The 20,427-nt window shown below is 36.8% G+C and overlaps 34 non-coding genes across 34 annotated transcripts; all 34 read left to right on the top strand.

Moving 5' to 3' along the window:
- Positions 1–643: 643 nt before the first annotated feature.
- Positions 644–715, top strand: Trnah-gug (transfer RNA histidin (anticodon GUG)). Its single transcript has one exon. It is a non-coding gene; the product is annotated as a tRNA-His (tRNA).
- Positions 716–1,818: 1,103 nt separating this feature from the next.
- Trnah-gug (transfer RNA histidin (anticodon GUG)) lies at positions 1,819–1,890 on the top strand. Its single transcript has one exon. It is a non-coding gene; the product is annotated as a tRNA-His (tRNA).
- A 1,101-nt stretch (positions 1,891–2,991) lies between these two features.
- Positions 2,992–3,063, top strand: Trnah-gug (transfer RNA histidin (anticodon GUG)). Its single transcript has one exon. It is a non-coding gene; the product is annotated as a tRNA-His (tRNA).
- A 515-nt stretch (positions 3,064–3,578) lies between these two features.
- Trnah-gug (transfer RNA histidin (anticodon GUG)) lies at positions 3,579–3,650 on the top strand. Its single transcript has one exon. It is a non-coding gene; the product is annotated as a tRNA-His (tRNA).
- Positions 3,651–4,167: 517 nt separating this feature from the next.
- Positions 4,168–4,239, top strand: Trnah-gug (transfer RNA histidin (anticodon GUG)). Its single transcript has one exon. It is a non-coding gene; the product is annotated as a tRNA-His (tRNA).
- A 218-nt stretch (positions 4,240–4,457) lies between these two features.
- Trnah-gug (transfer RNA histidin (anticodon GUG)) lies at positions 4,458–4,529 on the top strand. The gene has a single exon. It is a non-coding gene; the product is annotated as a tRNA-His (tRNA).
- An 810-nt stretch (positions 4,530–5,339) lies between these two features.
- Trnah-gug (transfer RNA histidin (anticodon GUG)) lies at positions 5,340–5,411 on the top strand. The gene has a single exon. It is a non-coding gene; the product is annotated as a tRNA-His (tRNA).
- Positions 5,412–5,634: 223 nt separating this feature from the next.
- Trnah-gug (transfer RNA histidin (anticodon GUG)) lies at positions 5,635–5,706 on the top strand. Its single transcript has one exon. It is a non-coding gene; the product is annotated as a tRNA-His (tRNA).
- Positions 5,707–6,512: 806 nt separating this feature from the next.
- Positions 6,513–6,584, top strand: Trnah-gug (transfer RNA histidin (anticodon GUG)). Its single transcript has one exon. It is a non-coding gene; the product is annotated as a tRNA-His (tRNA).
- A 517-nt stretch (positions 6,585–7,101) lies between these two features.
- On the top strand, positions 7,102–7,173 carry Trnah-gug (transfer RNA histidin (anticodon GUG)). The gene has a single exon. It is a non-coding gene; the product is annotated as a tRNA-His (tRNA).
- Positions 7,174–7,395: 222 nt separating this feature from the next.
- Positions 7,396–7,467, top strand: Trnah-gug (transfer RNA histidin (anticodon GUG)). Its single transcript has one exon. It is a non-coding gene; the product is annotated as a tRNA-His (tRNA).
- Positions 7,468–7,980: 513 nt separating this feature from the next.
- Trnah-gug (transfer RNA histidin (anticodon GUG)) lies at positions 7,981–8,052 on the top strand. Its single transcript has one exon. It is a non-coding gene; the product is annotated as a tRNA-His (tRNA).
- A 517-nt stretch (positions 8,053–8,569) lies between these two features.
- Trnah-gug (transfer RNA histidin (anticodon GUG)) lies at positions 8,570–8,641 on the top strand. Its single transcript has one exon. It is a non-coding gene; the product is annotated as a tRNA-His (tRNA).
- A 222-nt stretch (positions 8,642–8,863) lies between these two features.
- Trnah-gug (transfer RNA histidin (anticodon GUG)) lies at positions 8,864–8,935 on the top strand. Its single transcript has one exon. It is a non-coding gene; the product is annotated as a tRNA-His (tRNA).
- A 222-nt stretch (positions 8,936–9,157) lies between these two features.
- Positions 9,158–9,229, top strand: Trnah-gug (transfer RNA histidin (anticodon GUG)). Its single transcript has one exon. It is a non-coding gene; the product is annotated as a tRNA-His (tRNA).
- Positions 9,230–9,742: 513 nt separating this feature from the next.
- On the top strand, positions 9,743–9,814 carry Trnah-gug (transfer RNA histidin (anticodon GUG)). Its single transcript has one exon. It is a non-coding gene; the product is annotated as a tRNA-His (tRNA).
- Positions 9,815–10,331: 517 nt separating this feature from the next.
- Trnah-gug (transfer RNA histidin (anticodon GUG)) lies at positions 10,332–10,403 on the top strand. The gene has a single exon. It is a non-coding gene; the product is annotated as a tRNA-His (tRNA).
- Positions 10,404–10,625: 222 nt separating this feature from the next.
- Trnah-gug (transfer RNA histidin (anticodon GUG)) lies at positions 10,626–10,697 on the top strand. The gene has a single exon. It is a non-coding gene; the product is annotated as a tRNA-His (tRNA).
- A 517-nt stretch (positions 10,698–11,214) lies between these two features.
- Trnah-gug (transfer RNA histidin (anticodon GUG)) lies at positions 11,215–11,286 on the top strand. Its single transcript has one exon. It is a non-coding gene; the product is annotated as a tRNA-His (tRNA).
- A 222-nt stretch (positions 11,287–11,508) lies between these two features.
- Trnah-gug (transfer RNA histidin (anticodon GUG)) lies at positions 11,509–11,580 on the top strand. The gene has a single exon. It is a non-coding gene; the product is annotated as a tRNA-His (tRNA).
- Positions 11,581–12,093: 513 nt separating this feature from the next.
- Trnah-gug (transfer RNA histidin (anticodon GUG)) lies at positions 12,094–12,165 on the top strand. Its single transcript has one exon. It is a non-coding gene; the product is annotated as a tRNA-His (tRNA).
- A 517-nt stretch (positions 12,166–12,682) lies between these two features.
- Positions 12,683–12,754, top strand: Trnah-gug (transfer RNA histidin (anticodon GUG)). The gene has a single exon. It is a non-coding gene; the product is annotated as a tRNA-His (tRNA).
- A 222-nt stretch (positions 12,755–12,976) lies between these two features.
- On the top strand, positions 12,977–13,048 carry Trnah-gug (transfer RNA histidin (anticodon GUG)). Its single transcript has one exon. It is a non-coding gene; the product is annotated as a tRNA-His (tRNA).
- A 222-nt stretch (positions 13,049–13,270) lies between these two features.
- Trnah-gug (transfer RNA histidin (anticodon GUG)) lies at positions 13,271–13,342 on the top strand. The gene has a single exon. It is a non-coding gene; the product is annotated as a tRNA-His (tRNA).
- Positions 13,343–13,859: 517 nt separating this feature from the next.
- On the top strand, positions 13,860–13,931 carry Trnah-gug (transfer RNA histidin (anticodon GUG)). The gene has a single exon. It is a non-coding gene; the product is annotated as a tRNA-His (tRNA).
- Positions 13,932–14,153: 222 nt separating this feature from the next.
- Positions 14,154–14,225, top strand: Trnah-gug (transfer RNA histidin (anticodon GUG)). The gene has a single exon. It is a non-coding gene; the product is annotated as a tRNA-His (tRNA).
- A 222-nt stretch (positions 14,226–14,447) lies between these two features.
- Trnah-gug (transfer RNA histidin (anticodon GUG)) lies at positions 14,448–14,519 on the top strand. The gene has a single exon. It is a non-coding gene; the product is annotated as a tRNA-His (tRNA).
- Positions 14,520–15,913: 1,394 nt separating this feature from the next.
- Positions 15,914–15,985, top strand: Trnah-gug (transfer RNA histidin (anticodon GUG)). The gene has a single exon. It is a non-coding gene; the product is annotated as a tRNA-His (tRNA).
- A 218-nt stretch (positions 15,986–16,203) lies between these two features.
- Trnah-gug (transfer RNA histidin (anticodon GUG)) lies at positions 16,204–16,275 on the top strand. The gene has a single exon. It is a non-coding gene; the product is annotated as a tRNA-His (tRNA).
- A 222-nt stretch (positions 16,276–16,497) lies between these two features.
- Trnah-gug (transfer RNA histidin (anticodon GUG)) lies at positions 16,498–16,569 on the top strand. The gene has a single exon. It is a non-coding gene; the product is annotated as a tRNA-His (tRNA).
- A 513-nt stretch (positions 16,570–17,082) lies between these two features.
- Positions 17,083–17,154, top strand: Trnah-gug (transfer RNA histidin (anticodon GUG)). The gene has a single exon. It is a non-coding gene; the product is annotated as a tRNA-His (tRNA).
- Positions 17,155–18,838: 1,684 nt separating this feature from the next.
- Positions 18,839–18,910, top strand: Trnah-gug (transfer RNA histidin (anticodon GUG)). The gene has a single exon. It is a non-coding gene; the product is annotated as a tRNA-His (tRNA).
- Positions 18,911–19,132: 222 nt separating this feature from the next.
- Trnah-gug (transfer RNA histidin (anticodon GUG)) lies at positions 19,133–19,204 on the top strand. The gene has a single exon. It is a non-coding gene; the product is annotated as a tRNA-His (tRNA).
- Positions 19,205–19,426: 222 nt separating this feature from the next.
- Trnah-gug (transfer RNA histidin (anticodon GUG)) lies at positions 19,427–19,498 on the top strand. The gene has a single exon. It is a non-coding gene; the product is annotated as a tRNA-His (tRNA).
- Positions 19,499–20,427: the final 929 nt, after the last annotated feature.

Here is a 20,427-nt window from a genome sequence, read left to right as displayed (position 1 = left end):
ACGCATTGCAGCACAGTGTTTTGAACAAGACATATATAGATAACAATCTCACATCAGCCGTGATCGTATAGTGGTTAGTACATTGCGTTGTGGCTGCAATAACACAGGTTCAAATCCTGGTCATTTCATTGGAAGAATCTGTGATAGGAAGTTAACGTGTACTTGTGTATCGATTAAATTGACTTCGTTCGATAGAGAAAACAGTCCTATGCATTCATTTTGTTTTTTCTTTTTAAATAACGGAATTATGTTGTGTATCGACTTCAAACATAACGAAATATACTTCTTAATCATCGCATTGCAGCAGAGTGTTTTGAACAAGACATATATGGTTAAAAATCTTATATCACCCGTGATCGTATAGTGGTTAGAACATTGCGTTGTGGCCGCAATAACCCAGGTTCGAATCCTGGTCACGGCATTACAAGAATCAGTGATAGAAAAGTGAACATATATTTCTGTATGGATTAAAATGTCTCTGTTCGCTAGAGAAAACAGTCCTATGAATTCATTTTGTTTATTTTCTTTATATCACTGAATTATGTTGTGTGTCGACTTCAAACATAACGAAATATACTTCTTAATCATCGCATTGCAGCAGAGTGTTTTGAACAAGACATATATGGTTAACAATCTTATATCAGCCGTGATCGTATAGTGGTTAGTACATTGCGTTGTGGCCGCAATAACCCAGGTTCGAATCCTGGTCACGGCATTACAAGAATCAGTGTTAGGAAAGTGAACATATATTTCTGTATCGATTAAATTGACCCCGTTCGCTTGGATGAACAGCTCCTGATGCTTTAATTTTGCTTGTTTTCTCTATTACACCAAATTATGGTGTGTATCGACTTCAAACATAACGTAATACATTTCTTAATCAATGCATTGCAGCACAGTGTTTTTACAAGACATATATGGATAACAATATCAGATCAGCCGTGATGGTATAGTGGTTAGTACATTGCGTTGTGGCCGCAATAACCCAGGTTCGAATTCTGGTCACGGAATTACAAGAGTCAGTGATAGGATAGTGAACATGTACTTCTGTATCAATTAAATTGCCTCCGTTCGCTAGAGAAAACAGTCCTATGCATTTATTTTGTTTATTTTCTTTATATAACCGAATTATGTTGTGTATCGACTTCAAACATAACGAAATTTACTTCTTAATCATCGCATTGCAGCAGAGTGTTTTGAACAAGACATATATGGTTAACAATCTCATATCGACCGTGATCGTATAGTGGTTAGTACAATGCGTTGTGGCCGCAATAACCCAGGTTCGAATCCTGCTCACGGCATTACAAGAATCAGTGTTAGGAAGGTGAACATATATTTCTGTATCGATTAAATTGACCCCGTTCACTTGGATGAACAGCTCCTGGTGCTTTAACTTTGCTTGTTTTTTCTATTACACCAAATTATGGTGTGTATCGACTTCAAACATAACGTAATACATTTCTTAATCAACGCATTGCAGCACAGTGTTTTAACAAGACATATATGGATAACAATCTCACATCAGCCGTGATGGTATAGTGTTTAGTACATTGCGTTGTGGCCGCAATAACCCAGGTTCGAATTCTGGTCACGGCATTACAAGAGTCAGTGATAGGATAATGAACATGTACTTCTGTATCGATTAAATTGTCTCCGTTCCATAGAGAAAACAGTCCTATGCATTCATTTTGTTAATTCTTTTTAAATAACTGAATTATGTTGCGTATCGGCTTCAAACATAACGTAATATACTTCTTAATCATCGCCTTGCAGCAGAGTGTTTTGAACAAGGCATGTATAGTCAATCTCACATAAGCCGTGATCGTATAGTGGTTAGTACATTGCGTTGTGGCCGCAATAACCAAGGTTCGAATCCTGGTCACGGCATTACAAGAATCAGTGATAGGAAAGTGAACGTATATTTCTGAATCGATTAAAATATCACCGTTCGCTAGGGAAAACAGACTGTGAATTCATTTTGTTTATTTTCTTTATATCGCTGAATTATGTTGTGTGTCGACTTCAAACATAACGAAATATACTTCTTAATCATCGCATTGCAGCAGAGTGTTTTGAACAAGACATATATGGTTAACAATCTTATATCACCCGTGATCGTATAGTGGTTAGTACATTGCGTTGTGGCCGCAATAACCCAGGTTCGAATCCTGGTCACGGCATTACAAGAATCAGTGATAGAAAAGTGAACATATATTTCTGTATGGATTAAAATGTCTCTGTTCGCTAGAGAAAACAGTCCTATGAATTCATTTTTTTTATTTTCTTTATATCACTGAATTATGTTGTGTGTCGACTTCAAACATAACGAAATATACTTCTTAATCATCGCATTGCAGCAGAGTGTTTTGAACAAGACATATATGGTTAACAATCTCATATCGGCCGTGATCGTATAGTGGTTAGTACAATGCGTTGTGGCCGCAATAACCCAGGTTCGAATCCTGCTCACGGCATTACAAGAATCAGTGTTAGGAAGGTGAACATATATTTCTGTATCGATTAAATTGACCCCGTTCACTTGGATGAACAGCTCCTGGTGCTTTAACTTTGCTTGTTTTTTCTATTACACCAAATTATGGTGTGTATCGACTTCAAACATAACGTAATACATTTCTTAATCAACGCATTGCAGCACAGTGTTTTAACAAGACATATATGGATAACAATCTCACATCAGCCGTGATGGTATAGTGTTTAGTACATTGCGTTGTGGCCGCAATAACCCAGGTTCGAATTCTGGTCACGGCATTACAAGAGTCAGTGATAGGATAATGAACATGTACTTCTGTATCGATTAAATTGTCTCCGTTCCATAGAGAAAACAGTCCTATGCATTCATTTTGTTAATTCTTTTTAAATAACTGAATTATGTTGCGTATCGGCTTCAAACATAACGTAATATACTTCTTAATCATCGCCTTGCAGCAGAGTGTTTTGAACAAGGCATGTATAGTCAATCTCACATAAGCCGTGATCGTATAGTGGTTAGTACATTGCGTTGTGGCCGCAATAACCAAGGTTCGAATCCTGGTCACGGCATTACAAGAATCAGTGATAGGAAAGTGAACGTATATTTCTGAATCGATTAAAATATCACCGTTCGCTAGGGAAAACAGACTGTGAATTCATTTTGTTTATTTTCTTTATATCGCTGAATTATGTTGTGTGTCGACTTCAAACATAACGAAATATACTTCTTAATCATCGCATTGCAGCAGAGTGTTTTGAACAAGACATATATGGTTAACAATCTTATATCACCCGTGATCGTATAGTGGTTAGTACATTGCGTTGTGGCCGCAATAACCCAGGTTCGAATCCTGGTCACGGCATTACAAGAATCAGTGATAGAAAAGTGAACATATATTTCTGTATGGATTAAAATGTCTCTGTTCGCTAGAGAAAACAGTCCTATGAATTCATTTTTTTTATTTTCTTTATATCACTGAATTATGTTGTGTGTCGACTTCAAACATAACGAAATATACTTCTTAATCATCGCATTGCAGCAGAGTGTTTTGAACAAGACATATATGGTTAACAATCTTATATCGGCCGTGATCGTATAGTGGTTAGTACATTGCGTTGTGGCCGCAATAACCCAGGTTCGAATCCTGGTCACGGCATTACAAGAATCAGTGTTAGGAAAGTGAACATATATTTCTGTATCGATTAAATTGACCCCGTTCGCTTGGATGAACAGCTCCTGATGCTTTAATTTTGCTTGTTTTCTCTATTACACCAAATTATGGTGTGTATCGACTTCAAACATAACGTAATACATTTCTTAATCAATGCATTGCAGCACAGTGTTTGTACAAGACATATATGGATAACAATATCACATCAGCCGTGATGTTATAGTGGTTAGTACATTGCGTTGTGGCCGCAATAACCCAGGTTCGAATTCTGGTCACGGCATTACAAGAGTCAGTGATAGGATAATGAACATGTACTTCTGTATCAATTAAATTGCCTCCGTTCGCTAGAAAAAACAGTCCTATGCATTTATTTTGTTTATTTTCTTTATATAACCGAATTATGTTGTGTATCGACTTCAAACATAACGATATTTACTTCTTAATCATCGCATTGCAGCAGAGTGTTTTGAACAAAACATATATGGTTAACAATCTCATATGAGCCGTGATCGTATAGTGGTTAGTACATTGCGTTGTGGCCGCAATAACCAAGGTTCGAATCCTGGTCACGGCATTACAAGAATCAGTGATAGGAAAGTGAACGTATATTTCTGAATCGATTAAAATATCACCGTTCGCTAGAGAAAACAGTCCTGTGAATTCATTTCCTTTTTTTCTTTATATCACCGAATTATGTTGTGCATCGGCTTCAAACATAACGTAATATACTTCTTAATCATTGCCTTGCAGCAGAGTGTTTTGAACAAGGCATGTATAGTCAATCTCACATAAGCCATGATCGTATAGTGGTTAGTACATTGCGCTGTGGCCGCAATAACCCAGGTTCGAATCCTGGTCACGGCATTACAACAATCAGAGATAGGAAAGTGAACATATATTTCTGTATCGATTAAATTGACCCTGTTCGCTTGGATTAACAGCTCCTGATGCTTTAATTTTGCTTGTTTTCTCTATTACACCGAATTATGTTGTTTATCGACTTCAAACATAACGTAATACATTTCTTAATCAACGCATTGCAGGACAGTGTTTTGAACAAGACATATATAGATAACAATCTCACATCAGCCGTGATCGTATAGTGGTTAGTACATTGCGTTGTGGCTGCAATAACCCAGGTTCGAATCCTGGTCATTTCATTAGAAGAAACTGTGATAGGAAGTTAACGTGTACTTCTGTATCGATTAAATTGTCTCCGTTCCATAAAGAAAACAGTCCTATGCATTCATTTTGTTTATTCTTTTTAAATAACCGAATTATGTTGTGTATCGATTTCAAACATAACGAAATATACTTCTTAATCATCGCATTGCAGCAAAGTGTTTTGAACAAGACATATATGGTTAACAATCTTATATCAGCCGTGATCGTATAGTGGTGAGTACATTGCGTTGTGGCCGCAATAACCCAGGTTCGAGTTCTGGTCATTTCATTAGAAGAATCTGTGATAGGAAGTTAACGTGTACTTCTGTATCGATTAAATTGTCTCCGTTCCATAAAGAAAACAGTCCTATGCATTCATTTTGTTTATTCTTTTTAAATAACCGAATTATGTTGTGTATCGACTTCAAACATAACGAAATATACTTCTTAATCATCGCATTGCAGCAGAGTGTTTTGAACAAAAAATATATGGTTAACAATCTTATATCAGCCGTGATCGTATAGTGGTTAGTACATTGCGTTGTGGCCGCAATAACCCAGGTTCGAATCCTGGTCACGGCATTACAAGAATCAGTGATAGGAAAGTAAACATATATTTCTGTATCGATTAAATTGACCCCGTTCGCTTGGACGAACAGCTCCTGATGCTTTAATTTTGCTTGTTTTCTCTATTACACCGAATTATGTTGTGTATCGACTTCAAACATAACGTAATACATTTCTTAATCAACGCATTGCAGCTCAGTGCTTTGAACAAGACATATACAGATAACAATCTCACATCACCGTGATCGTATAGTGGTTAGTACATTGCGTTGTGGCCGCAATAACCCAGGTTCGAATCCTGGTCACGGCAATACAAGAATCAGTGATAGGAAAGTGAACATATATTTCTGTATCGATTAAAATATCTCCGTTCGCTAGAGAAATCAGTCCTTTGAATTCTATTTGTTATTTTCTTTATATCACCGAATTATGTTGTGTATCGGCTTCGAACATAACGTAATATACTTCTTAATCATCGCCTTGCAGCAGAGTGTTTTGAGCAAAGCATGTATAGTCAATCTCACATAAGCCGTGATCGTATAGTGGTTAGTACATTGCGTTGTGGCCGCCATAACCCAGGTTCGAATCCTGGGCACGGCATTACAAGAATCAGTAATAGGAAAGTGAACATATATTTCTGTATCGATTAAATTGACCCCGTTCGCTTGGATGAACAGCTCCTCATGCTTTAATTTTGCTTGTTTTCTCTATTACACCGAATTATTTTTTGTGTGTCGACTTCAAACATAACGTAATACATTTCTTAATCAACGCATTGCAGCACAGTGTTTTGAGCAAAACATATATAGATAACAATCTCACATCAGCCGTGATCGTATAGTGGTTAGTACATTGCGTTGTGGCCGCAATAACCCAGGTTCGAATCCTGGTCATTTCATTGGAAGAATCTGTGATAGGAAGTTAACGTGTACTTCTGTATCGATTAAATTGTCTCCGTTCCATAGAGAAGACAGTCCTATGCAATCATTTTGTTTATTCTTTTTAAATAACCGAATTATGTTGTGTATCGACTTCAAACATAACGAAATATACTTTTTAATTATCGCATTTCAGCGGAGTGTTTTGAACAAGGCATGTATAGTCAATCTCACATAAGCCGTGATCGTATAGTGGTTAGTACATTGCGTTGTGGCCGCAATAACTCAGGTTCGAATCCTGGTCACGGCATTACAAGAATCAGTGATAGGAAAGTGAACATATATTTCTGTATGGATTAAAATGTCTCTGTTCGCTAGAGAAGACAGTCCTATGAATTCATTTTGTTTATTTTCTTTATATCACCGAATTATGTTGTGTATCGGCTTCAAACATAACGAAATATACTTCTTAATCATCGCATTGCAGCAGAGTGTTTTGAACAAGACATATATGGTTAACAATCTTATATCGGCCGTGATCGTATAGTGGTTAGTCCATTGCGTTGTGGCCGCAATAACCCAGGTTCAAATCCTGGTCACGGCATTACAAGAATCAGTGATAGGAAAGTGAACATATATTTCTGTATCGATTAAATTGACCCCATTCGCTTGGATGAACAGCTCCTGATGCTTTAATTTTGCTTGTTTTCTCAAATACACCAAATTATGTTGTGTATCGACTTCAAACATAACGTAATACATTTCTTAATCAACGCATTGCAGCACAGTGTTTTTAGAAGACATATATGGATAACAATCTCACATCAGCCGTGATCGTATAGAGGTTAGTACATTGCGTTGTGGCCGCAATAACCCAGGTTCGAATCCTGGTCACGGCATTACAAGAGTCAATGATAGGATAGTGAACATGTACTTCTGTATCAATTAAATTGTCTCCGTTGGCTAGAGAAAACAGTCCTATGCATTTATTTTGTTTATTTTCTTTATATAACCGAATTATGTTGTGTATCAACTTCAAACATGACGAAATTTACTTCTTAATCATCGCATTGCAGCAGAGTGTTTTGAACAATAAATATATGGTTAACAATCTCATATGAGCCGTGATCGTATAGTGGTTAGTACATTGCGTTGTGGCCGCAATAACCAAGGTTCGAATCCTGGTCACGGCATTACAAGAATCAGTGATAGGAATGTGAACATATATTTCTGTATCGATTAAAATATCTCCGTTCGCTAGAGAAATCAGTTCTATGCATTTATTTTGTTTATTTTCTTTATATAACCGAATTATGTTGTGTATCGACTTCAAACATAACGAAATATACTTTTTAATTATCGCATTGCAGCAGAGTGTTTTGAACAAGACATATATGGTTAACAATCTTATATCAGCCGTGATCGTATAGTAGTTAGTACATTCCGTTGTGGCCGCAATAACCCTGGTTCGAATCCTGGTCACGGCATTACAAGAATCAGTGATAGAAAAGTGAACATATAATTCTGTATCGATTAAAATATCTCCGTTTCATAGAGAAAACAGTCCTATGCATTCATTTTGTTTATTCTTTTTAAATAACCGAATTATGTTGTGTATCGACTTCAAACATAACGAAATATACTTCTTAATCATCGCATTTCAGCAGAGTGTTTTGAACAAGGCATGTATAGTCAATCTCACATAAGCCGTGATCGTATATTGGTTAGTACATTGCGTTGTGGCCGCAATAACCCAGGTTCGAATCCTGGTCACGGCATTACAAGAATCAGTGATAGGAAAGTGAACATATATTTCTGTATGGAATAAAATGTCTCTGTTCGCTAGAGAAGACAGTCCTATGAATTTATTTTGTTTATTTTCTTTATATCACCGAATTATGTTGTGTATCGGCTTCAAACATAACGAAATATGCTTCTTAATCATCGCATTGCAGCAGAGTGCTTTGAACAAGACATATATGGTTAACAATCTTATATCGGCCGTGATCGTATAGTGGTTAGTCCATTGCGTTGTGGCCGCAATAACCCAGGTTCAAATCCTGGTCACGGCATTACAAGAATCAGTGATAGGAAAGTGAACATATATTTCTGTATCGATTAAATTGACCCCATTCGCTTGGATGAACAGCTCCTGATGCTTTAATTTTGCTTGTTTTCTCAAATACACCAAATTATGTTGTGTATCGACTTCAAATATAACGTAATACATTTCTTAATCAACGCATTGCAGCACAGTGTTTTTAGAAGACATATATGGATAACAATCTCACATCAGCCGTGATTGTATAGAGGTTAGTACATTGCGTTGTGGCCGCAATAACCCAGGTTCGAATCCTGGTCACGGCATCACAAGAGTCAATGATAGGATAGTGAACATGTACTTCTGTATCAATTAAATTGTCTCCGTTGGCTAGAGAAAACAGTCCTATGCATTTATTTTGTTTATTTTCTTTATATAACCGAATTATGTTGTGTATCGACTTCAAACATGACGAAATTTACTTCTTAATCATCGCATTGCAGCAGAGTGTTTTGAACAATAAATATATGGTTAACAATCTTATATCAGCCGTGATCGTATAGTGGTTAGTACATTGCGTTGTGGCCGCAATAACCCAGGTTCGAATCCTGGTCACGGCATTACAAGAGTCAATGATAGGATAGTGAACATGTACTTCTGTATCAATTAAATTGTCTCCGTTGGCTAGAGAAAACAGTCCTATGCATTTATTTTGTTTATTTTCTTTATATAACCGAATTATGTTGTGTATCGACTTCAAACATGACGAAATTTACTTCTTAATCATCGCATTGCAGCAGAGTGTTTTGAACAATAAATATATGGTTAACAATCTCATATGAGCCGTGATCGTATAGTGGTTAGTACATTGCGTTGTGGCCGCAATAACCAAGGTTCGAATCCTGGTCACGGCATTACAAGAATCAGTGATAGGAATGTGAACATATATTTCTGTATCGATTAAAATATCTCCGTTCGTTAGAGAAATCAGTTCTATGCATTTAATTTGTTTATTTTCTTTATATAACCGAATTATGTTGTGTATCGACTTCAAACATAACGAAATATACTTTTTAATTATCGCATTGCAGCAGAGTGTTTTGAACAAGACATATATGGTTAACAATCTTATATCAGCCGTGATCGTATAGTAGTTAGTACATTCCTTTGTGGCCGCAATAACCCAGGTTCGAATCCTGGTCACGGCATTACAAGAATCAGTGATAGAAAAGTGAACATATAATTCTGTATCGATTAAAATATCTCCGTTTCATAGAGAAAACAGTCCTATGCATTCATTTTGTTTATTCTTTTTAAATAACCGAATTATGTTGTGTATCGACTTCAAACATAACGAAATATACTTCTTAATCATCGCATTTCAGCAGAGTGTTTTGAACAAGGCATGTATAGTCAATCTCACAGAAGCCGTGATCGTATAGTGGTTAGTACATTGCGTTGTGGCCGCAATAACCCAGGTTCGAATCCTGGTCACGGCATTACAAGAATCAGTGATAGGAAAGTGAACATATATTTCTGCATGGATTAAAATGTCTCTGTTCGCTAGAGAAGACAGTCCTATGAATTCATTTTGTTTATTTTCTTTATATCACCGAATTATGTTGTGTATCGGCTTCAAACATAACGAAATATACTTCTTAATCATCGCATTGCAGCAGAGTGTTTTTAACAAGACATATATGGTTAACAATCTTATATCGGCCGTGATCGTATAGTGGTTAGTCCATTGCGTTGTGGCCGCAATAACCCAGGTTCAAATCCTGGTCACGGCATTACAAGAATCAGTGATAGGAAAGTGAACATATATTTCTGTATCGATTAAATTGACCCCATTCGCTTGGATGAACAGCTCCTGATGCTTTAATTTTGCTTGTTTTCTCAAATACACCAAATTATGTTGTGTATCGACTTCAAACATAACGTAATACATTTCTTAATAAACGCATTGCAGCACAGTGTTTTTAGAAGACATATATGGATAACAATCTCACATCAGCCGTGATCGTATAGAGGTTAGTACATTGCGTTGTGGCCGCAATAACCCAGGTTCGAATCCTGGTCACGGCATTACAAGAGTCAATGATAGGATAGTGAACATGTACTTCTGTATCAATTAAATTGTCTCTGTTGGCTAGAGAAAACAGTCCTATGCATTTATTTTGTTTATTTTCTTTATATAACCGAATTATGTTGTGTATCGACTTCAAACATGACGAAATTTACTTCTTAATCATCGCATTGCAGCAGAGTGTTTTGAACAATAAATATATGGTTAACAATCTTATATCAGCCGTGATCGTATAGTGGTTAGTACATTGCGTTGTGGCCGCAATAACCCAGGTTCGAATCCTGGTCACGGCATTACAAGAATCAGTGATAGGAAAGTGAACATATATTTCTGTATGGATTAAAATGTCTCTGTTCGCTAGAGAAGACAGTCCTATGATTTCATTTTGTTTATTTTCTTTATATCACCGAATTATGTTGTGTATCGGCTTCAAACATAACGAAATATACTTCTTAATCATCGCATTGCAGCAGAGTGTCTTGAACAAGACATATATGGTTAACAATCTTATATCGGCCGTGATCGTATAGTGGTTAGTCCATTGCGTTGTGGCCGCAATAACCCAGGTTCAAATCCTGGTCACGGCATTACAAGAATCAGTGATAGGAAAGTGAACATATATTTCTGTATCGATTAAATTGACCCCATTCGCTTGGATGAACAGCTCCTGATGCTTTAATTTTGCTTGTTTTCTCAAATACACCAAATTATGTTGTGTATCGACTTCAAACATAACGTAATACATTTCTTAATCAACGCATTGCAGCACAGTGTTTTTAGAAGACATATATGGATAACAATCTCACATCAGCCGTGATCGTATAGAGGTTAGTACATTGCGTTGTGGCCGCAATAACCCAGGTTCGAATCCTGGTCACGGCATTACAAGAGTCAATGATAGGATAGTGAACATGTACTTCTGTATCAATTAAATTGTCTCCGTTGGCTAGAGAAAACAGTCCTATGCATTTATTTTGTTTATTTTCTTTATATAACCGAATTATGTTGTGTATCAACTTCAAACATGACGAAATTTACTTCTTAATCATCGCATTGCAGCAGAGTGTTTGGAACAATAAATATATGGTTAACAATCTCATATCAGCCGTGATCGTATAGTGGTTAGTACATTGCGTTGTGGCCGCAATAACCAAGGTTCGAATCCTGGTCACGGCATTACAAGAATCAGTGATAGGAATGTGAACATATATTTCTGTATCGATTAAAGTATCTCCGTTCGCTAGAGAAATCAGTTCTATGCATTTATTTTGTTTATTTTCTTTATATAACCGAATTATGTTGTGTATCGACTTCAAACATAACGAAATATACTTTTTAATTATCGCATTGCAGCAGAGTGTTTTGAACAAGACATATATGGTTAACAATCTTATATCAGCCGTGATCGTATAGTAGTTAGTACATTCCGTTGTGGCCGCAATAACCCAGGTTCGAATCCTGGTCACGGCATTACAAGAATCAGTGATAGAAAAGTGAACATATAATTCTGTATCGATTAAAATATCTCCGTTTCATAGAGAAAACAGTCCTATGCATTCATTTTGTTTATTCTTTTTAAATAACCGAATTATGTTGTGTATCGACTTCAAACATAACGAAATATACTTCTTAATCATCGCATTTCAGCAGAGTGTTTTGAACAAGGCATGTATAGTCAATCTCACATAAGCCGTGATCGTATAGTGGTTAGTACATTGCGTTGTGGCCGCAATAACCCAGGTTCGAATCCTGGTCACGGCATTACAAGAATCAGTGATAGGAAAGTGAACATATATTTCTGTATGGATTAAAATGTCTCTGTTCGCTAGAGAAGACAGTCCTATGAATTCATTTTGTTTATTTTCTTTATATCACCGAATTATGTTGTGTATCGGCTTCAAACATAACGAAATATGCTTCTTAATCATCGCATTGCAGCAGAGTGCTTTGAACAAGACATATATGGTTAACAATCTTATATCGGCCGTGATCGTATAGTGGTTAGTCCATTGCGTTGTGGCCGCAATAACCCAGGTTCAAATCCTGGTCACGGCATTACAAGAATCAGTGATAGGAAAGTGAACATATATTTCTGTATCGATTAAATTGACCCCATTCGCTTGGATGAACAGCTCCTGATGCTTTAATTTTGCTTGTTTTCTCAAATACACCAAATTATGTTGTGTATCGACTTCAAATATAACGTAATACATTTCTTAATCAACGCATTGCAGCACAGTGTTTTTAGAAGACATATATGGATAACAATCTCACATCAGCCGTGATCGTATAGAGGTTAGTACATTGCGTTGTGGCCGCAATAACCCAGGTTCGAATCCTGGTCACGGCATCACAAGAGTCAATGATAGGATAGTGAATATGTACTTCTGTATCAATTAAATTGTCTCCGTTGGCTAGAGAAAACAGTCCTATGCATTTATTTTGTTTATTTTCTTTATATAACCGAATTATGTTGTGTATCGACTTCAAACATGACGAAATTTACTTCTTAATCATCGCATTGCAGCAGAGTGTTTTGAACAATAAATATATGGTTAACAATCTTATATCAGCCGTGATCGTATAGTGGTTAGTACATTGCGTTGTGGCCGCAATAACCCAGGTTCGAATCCTGGTCACGGCATTACAAGAGTCAATGATAGGATAGTGAACATGTACTTCTGTATCAATTAAATTGTCTCCGTTGGCTAGAGAAAACAGTCCTATGCATTTATTTTGTTTATTTTCTTTATATAACCGAATTATGTTGTGTATCGACTTCAAACATGACGAAATTTACTTCTTAATCATCGCATTGCAGCAGAGTGTTTTGAACAATAAATATATGGTTAACAATCTCATATGAGCCGTGATCGTATAGAGGTTAGTACATTGCGTTGTGGCCGCAATAACCCAGGTTCGAATCCTGGTCACGGCATCACAAGAATCAGTGATAGGAAAGTGAACATATATTTCTGCATGGATTAAAATGTCTCTGTTCGCTAGAGAAGACAGTCCTATGAATTCATTTTGTTTATTTTCTTTATATCACCGAATTATGTTGTGTATCGGCTTCAAACATAACGAAATATACTTCTTAATCATCGCATTGCAGCAGAGTGTTTTTAACAAGACATATATGGTTAACAATCTTATATCGGCCGTGATCGTATAGTGGTTAGTCCATTGCGTTGTGGCCGCAATAACCCAGGTTCAAATCCTGGTCACGGCATTACAAGAATCAGTGATAGGAAAGTGAACATATATTTCTGTATCGATTAAATTGACCCCATTCGCTTGGATGAACAGCTCCTGATGCTTTAATTTTGCTTGTTTTCTCAAATACACCAAATTATGTTGTGTATCGACTTCAAACATAACGTAATACATTTCTTAATAAACGCATTGCAGCACAGTGTTTTTAGAAGACATATATTGATAACAATCTCACATCAGCCGTGATCGTATAGAGGTTAGTACATTGCGTTGTGGCCGCAATAACCCAGGTTCGAATCCTGGTCACGGCATTACAAGAGTCAATGATAGGATAGTGAACATGTACTTCTGCATCAATTAAATTGTCTCCGTTGGCTAGAGAAAACAGTCCTATGCATTTATTTTGTTTATTTTCTTTATATAACCGAATTATGTTGTGTATCGACTTCAAACATGACGAAATTTACTTCTTAATCATCGCATTGCAGCAGAGTGTTTTGAACAATAAATATATGGTTAACAATCTTATATCAGCCGTGATCGTATAGTGGTTAGTACATTGCGTTGTGGCCGCAATAACCCAGGTTCGAATCCTGGTCACGGCATTACAAGAATCAGTGATAGGAAAGTGAACATATATTTCTGTATCGATTAAATTGACCCCGTTCGCTTGGATGAACAGCTCCTGATGCTTCAACTTTGCTTGTTTTCTCTATTACACCGAATTATGTTGTGTATCGATTCAAACATAACGTAATACATTTCTTAATCAACGCATTGCAGCTCAGTGCTTTGAACAAGACATATACAGATAACAATCTCACATCACCGTGATCGTATAGTGGTTAGTACATTGCGTTGTGGCCGCAATAACCCAGGTTCGAATCCTGGTCACGGCATTACAAGAATCAGTGATAGGAAAGTGAACATATATTTCTGTATCGATTAAAATATCTCCGTTCGCTAGAGAAAACAGTCCTATGAATTCATTTTGTTATTTTCTTTATATCACCGAATTATGTTGTGTATCGGCTTCGAACATAGCGTAATATACTTCTTAATCATCGCCTTGCAGCAGAGTGTTTTGAACAAGGCATGTATAGTCAATCTCACATAAGCCGTGATCGTATAGTGGTTAGTACATTGCATTGTGGCCGCCATCACCCAGGTTCGACTCCTGGGCACAGCATTACGAGAATCAGTAATAGGAAAGTGAACATATATTTTTGTATCGATTAAATTGACCCCGTTCGCTTGGATAAACAGCTTCTCATGCTTTAATTTTGCTTGTTTTCTTTATTACACCGAATTATGTTGTGTATCGACTTCAAACATAACGTAATACATTTCTTAATCAACGCATTGCAGCACAGTGTTTTGAACAAGACATATATAGATAACAATCTCACATCAGCCGTGATCGTATAGTGGTTAGTACATTGCGTTGTGGCCGCAATAACCCAGGTTCGAATCCTGGTCATTTCATTGGAAGAATCTGTGATAGGAAGTTAACGTGTACTTCTGTATCGATTAAATTGTCTCCGTTCCATAGAGAAAACAGTCCTATGCATTCATTTTGTTTATTCTTTTTAAATAACTGAATTATGTTGCGCATCGGCTTCAAACATAACGTAATATACTTCTTAATCATCGCCTTGCAGCAGAGTGTTTTGAACAAGGCATGTATAGTCAATCTCACATAAGCCGTGATCGTATAGTGGTTAGTACATTGCGTTGTGGCCGCCATAACCCAGGTTCGAATCCTGGGCACGGCATTACAGGAATCAGTAATAGGAAAGTGAACATATATTTCTGTATCGATTAAATTGACCCCGTTCGCTTGGATGAACAGCTCCTGATGCTTTAATTTTGCTTGTTTTCTCTATTACACCGAATTATGTTGTGTATCGACTTCAAACATAACGTAATACATTTCTTAATCAACGCATTGCAGCTCAGTGCTTTGAACAAGACATATACAGATAACAATCTCACATCACCGTGATCGTATAGTGGTTAGTACATTGCGTTGTGGCCGCCATAACCCAGGTTCAAATCCTGGGCACGGCATTACAGGAATCAGTAATAGGAAAGTGAACATATATTTCTGTATCGATTAAATTGACCCGGTTCGCTTGGATGAACAGCTCCTGATGCTTCAATTTTGCTTGTTTTCTCTATTACACCGAATTATGTTGTGTATCGACTTTAAACATAACGTAATACATTTCTTAATCAATGCATTGCAGCTCAGTGCTTTGAACAAGACATATACAGATAACAATCTCACATCACCGTGATCGTATAGTGGTTAGTACATTGCGTTGTGGCCGCAATAACCCAGGTTCGAATCCTGGTCACGGCATTACAAGAATCAGTGATAGGAAAGTGAACATATATTTCTGTATCGATTAAAATATCTCCGTTCGCTAGAGAAATCAGTCCTATGAATTCAATTTGTTATTTTCTTTATATCACCGAATTATGTTGTGTATCGGCTTCGAACATAACGTAATATACTTCTTAATCATCGCCTTGCAGCAGAGTGTTTTGAGCAAAGCATGTATAGTCAATCTCACATAAGCCGTGATCGTATAGTGGTTAGTACATTGTGTTGTGGCCGCCATAACCCAGGTTCGAATCCTGGTCACGGCATTACAAGAGTCAATGATAGGATAGTGAACATGTACTTCTGTATCAATTAAATTGTCTCCGTTGGCTAGAGAAAACAGTCCTATGCATTTATTTTGTTTATTTTCTTTATATAACCGAATTATGTTGTGTATCAACTTCAAACATGACGAAATTTACTTCTTAATCATCGCATTGCAGCAGAGTGTTTTGAACAATAAATATATGGTTAACAATCTCATATGAGCCGTGATCGTATAGTGGTTAGTACATTGCGTTGTGGCCGCAATAACCAAGGTTCGAATCCTGGTCACGGCATTACAAGAATCAGTGATAGGAATTTGAACATATATTTCTGTATCGATTAAATTATCTCCGTTCGCTAGAGAAATCAGTGCTATGCATTTATTTTGTTTATTTTCTTTATATAACCGAATTATGTTGTGTATCGACTTCAAATATAACGAAATATACTTTTTAATTATGGCATTGCAGCAGAGTGTTTTGAACAAGACATATATGGTTAACAATCTTATATCAGCCGTGATCGTATAGTAGTTAGTACATTCCGTTGTGGCCGCAATAACCCAGGTTCGAATCCTGGTCACGGCATTACAAGAATCAGTGATAGAAAAGTGAACATATAATTCTGTATCGATTAAAATATCTCCGTTTCATAGAGAAAACAGTCCTATGCATTCATTTTGTTTATTCTTTTTAAGTAACCGAATTATGTTGTGTATCGACTTCAAACATAACGAAATATACTTCTTAATCATCGCATTTCAGCAGAGTGTTTTGAACAAGGCATGTATAGTCAATCTCACATAAGCCGTGATCGTATAGTGGTTAGTACATTGCGTTGTGGCCGCAATAACCCAGGTTCGAATCCTGGTCACGGCATTACAAGAATCAGTGATAGGAAAGTGAACATATATTTCTGTATGGATTAAAATGTCTCTGTTCGCTAGAGAAGACAGTCCTATGAATTCATTTTGTTTATTTTCTTTATATCACCGAATTATGTTGTGTATCGGCTTCAAACATAACGAAATATACTTCTTAATCATCGCATTGCAGCAGAGTGTTTTAAACAAAGCAGGTATAGTCAATCTCACATAAGCCGTGATCGTATAGTGGTTAGTACATTGCGTTGTGGCCGCCATAACCCAGGTTCGAATCCTGGGCACGGCATTACAGGAATCAGTAATAGGAAAGTGAACATATATTTCTGTATCGATTAAATTGACTTCGTTCGATAGAGAAAACAGTCCTATGCATTCATTTTGTTTTTTCTTTTTAAATAACCGAATTATGTTGTGTATCGACTTCAAACATAACGAAATATACTTCTTAATCATCGCATTGCATCAGAGTGTTTTGAACAAGACATATATGGTTAACAATCTTATATCAGCCGTGATCGTATAGTGGTTAGTACATTGCGTTGTGGCCGCAATAACCCAGGTTCGAGTCCTGGTCATTTCATTAGATGAATCTGTGATAGGAAGTTAACGTGTACTTCTGTATCGATTAAATTGTCTCCGTTCCATAGAGAAAACAGTCCTATGCATTCATTTTGTTTATTCTTTTTAAATAACTGAATTATGTTGCGTATCGGCTTCAAACATAACGTAATATACTTCTTAATCATCGCCTTGCAGCAGAGTGTTAAACAAAGCAGGTATAGTCAATCTCACATAAGCCGTGATCGTATAGTGGTAAGTACATTGCGTTGTGGCCGCCATAACCCAGGTTCGAATCCTGGGCACGGCATTACAGGAATCAGTAATAGGAAAGTGAACATATATTTCTGTATCGATTAAATTGACCCCGTTCGCTTGGATGAACAGCTCCTGATGCTTTAATTTTGCTTGTTTTCTCTATTACACCGAATTATGTTGTGTATCGACTTCAAACATAACGTAATACATTTCTTAATCAACGCATTGCAGCTCAGTGCTTTGAACAAGACATATACAGATAACAATCTCACATCACCGTGATCGTATAGTGGTTAGTACATTGCGTTGTGGCCGCAATAACCCAGATTCGAATCCTGGTCACGGCATTACAAGAATCAGTGATAGGAAAGTGAACATATATTTCTGTATCGATTAAAATATCTCCGTTCGCTAGAGAAAACAGTCCTATGAATTCATTTTGTTATTTTCTTTATATAACCGAATTATGTTGTGTATCGGCTTCAAACATAACGAAATATACTTCTTAATCATCGCATTGCAGCAGAGTGTTTTTAACAAGACATATATGGTTAACAATCTTATATCGGCCGTGATCGTATAGTGGTTAGTCCATTGCGTTGTGGCCGCAATAACCCAGGTTCAAATCCTGGTCACGGCATTACAAGAATCAGTGATAGGAAAGTGAACATATATTTCTGTATCGATTAAATTGACCCCATTCGCTTGGATGAACAGCTCCTGATGCTTTAATTTTGCTTGTTTTCTCAAATACACCAAATTATGTTGTGTATCGACTTCAAACATAACGTAATACATTTCTTAATAAACGCATTGCAGCACAGTGTTTTTAGAAGACATATATTGATAACAATCTCACATCAGCCGTGATCGTATAGAGGTTAGTACATTGCGTTGTGGCCGCAATAACCCAGGTTCGAATCCTGGTCACGGCATTACAAGAGTCAATGATAGGATAGTGAACATGTACTTCTGCATCAATTAAATTGTCTCCGTTGGCTAGAGAAAACAGTCCTATGCATTTATTTTGTTTATTTTCTTTATATAACCGAATTATGTTGTGTATCGACTTCAAACATGACGAAATTTACTTCTTAATCATCGCATTGCAGCAGAGTGTTTTGAACAATAAATATATGGTTAACAATCTTATATCAGCCGTGATCGTATAGTGGTTAGTACATTGCGTTGTGGCCGCAATAACCCAGGTTCGAATCCTGGTCACGGCATTACAAGAATCAGTGATAGGAAAGTGAACATATATTTCTGTATCGATTAAATTGACCCCGTTCGCTTGGATGAACAGCTCCTGATGCTTCAACTTTGCTTGTTTTCTCTATTACACCGAATTATGTTGTGTATCGATTCAAACATAACGTAATACATTTCTTAATCAACGCATTGCAGCTCAGTGCTTTGAACAAGACATATACAGATAACAATCTCACATCACCGTGATCGTATAGTGGTTAGTACATTGCGTTGTGGCCGCAATAACCCAGGTTCGAATCCTGGTCACGGCATTACAAGAATCAGTGATAGGAAAGTGAACATATATTTCTGTATCGATTAAAATATCTCCGTTCGCTAGAGAAAACAGTCCTATGAATTCATTTTGTTATTTTCTTTATATCACCGAATTATGTTGTGTATCGGCTTCGAACATAGCGTAATATACTTCTTAATCATCGCCTTGCAGCAGAGTGTTTTGAACAAGGCATGTATAGTCAATCTCACATAAGCCGTGATCGTATAGTGGTTAGTACATTGCATTGTGGCCGCCATCACCCAGGTTCGACTCCTGGGCACAGCATTACGAGAATCAGTAATAGGAAAGTGAACATATATTTTTGTATCGATTAAATTGACCCCGTTCGCTTGGATAAACAGCTTCTCATGCTTTAATTTTGCTTGATTTCTTTATTACACCGAATTATGTTGTGTATCGACTTCAAACATAACGTAATACATTTCTTAATCAACGCATTGCAGCACAGTGTTTTGAACAAGACATATATAGATAACAATCTCACATCAGCCGTGATCGTATAGTGGTTAGTACATTGCGTTGTGGCCGCAATAACCCAGGTTCGAATCCTGGTCATTTCATTGGAAGAATCTGTGATAGGAAGTTAACGTGTACTTCTGTATCGATTAAATTGTCTCCGTTCCATAGAGAAAACAGTCCTATGCATTCATTTTGTTTATTCTTTTTAAATAACTGAATTATGTTGCGCATCGGCTTCAAACATAACGTAATATACTTCTTAATCATCGCCTTGCAGCAGAGTGTTTTGAACAAGGCATGTATAGTCAATCTCACATAAGCCGTGATCGTATAGTGGTTAGTACATTGCGTTGTGGCCGCCATAACCCAGGTTCGAATCCTGGGCACGGCATTACAGGAATCAGTAATAGGAAAGTGAACATATATTTCTGTATCGATTAAATT

Source organism: Hydractinia symbiolongicarpus, chromosome 5, assembly GCF_029227915.1.
Source record: "Hydractinia symbiolongicarpus strain clone_291-10 chromosome 5, HSymV2.1, whole genome shotgun sequence".
NCBI lineage: Eukaryota > Metazoa > Cnidaria > Hydrozoa > Anthoathecata > Hydractiniidae > Hydractinia > Hydractinia symbiolongicarpus.
Note: the sequence above shows the minus strand (reverse complement) of the source record. Positions and strands in the feature narration are given on the sequence as shown.